We start from the raw sequence: 1022 nt of genomic DNA, 5'->3' as shown, positions 1-1022 counted from the left end.
CCCCGTACCAGGCACTGATACAATACATTGCCCCGTACCAGGCTCTGATACAATACACGGCCCTGAACCAGGCTCTGATACAATACATTGCCCTGAACCTGGCTGTACTTGGATGGTTGTAGCTCGAACAACATTCACGAAGCTTGACACCCTCCAGGACAAAGCAGCCTCCGCTTGATTGGCACCACATCCACTCCCTCCACCACCGACACTCAGTAGCTGCAGTGTGTGCTATCTCCAAGATGCACTGCAACAATTACCCCCAAGGGTCCTTTAGACAGCACCTTCCAAACCCATGACCACAACCATCTCACAGGTCAAAGGGCAGCAGATACGTGTGATCACCACCACCTGCAAGCTCCTCTCCCTCCTGACTTGGAAATATATCGCTTTCTGTCACTGAAATCCTGGAACTCCCTCCCTCAGGGCTTTCTGGGTCAACCTATGGCACGCAGATTGCAGCGCTTCAAGAAGGCAGCTCGCCACCACTTTCTGAAGGGCAACCAGGGACGAGAAATAGATGCTGGGCCCGTCAGCAATGCCCATAGCACAAGATGACGATAAACCAATCCTGTGAATGTATAAAATAAAGGAAATAGTGTGAAGGGACTGGCTGGGGCCTGCTCCTTTGAACAGCTTCCTTCGCCATGCAATGGGGAAAGCAGGCACCCCGGACTCCCTCCAGGTCCGTCAGAGCAGGAATGGAGAGCACAGCCATGTGCAAACCGGGCCTCCTGCCTCATCCTCATAATCTCAGCTTCAGGTGGTGTGCTTCCTAGTGCGGTGTGGAAGGGTAACTCCAGAGGATTCCCCAATAGGTTGTTCCCCATAAAGAACAATGATATGGCTGAGTTGGCATGGAAACGGTCACCCAGCAACACCTTCCCAAGAAGCTCCACATAATTACCACCCCCACCCCTGTACTGTCAAATCCACCCCACACTCACCCCCACCATTGCATGTACCCCTAGATATCCCCACACCCTCAAGCACACCCTCCCACACTTTCACACACACACACA

The sequence above is a fragment of the Chiloscyllium plagiosum genome, chromosome 41 (assembly GCF_004010195.1).
Source record: "Chiloscyllium plagiosum isolate BGI_BamShark_2017 chromosome 41, ASM401019v2, whole genome shotgun sequence".
NCBI classification, from domain to species: Eukaryota; Metazoa; Chordata; class Chondrichthyes; order Orectolobiformes; family Hemiscylliidae; genus Chiloscyllium; species Chiloscyllium plagiosum.
Note: the sequence above shows the minus strand (reverse complement) of the source record.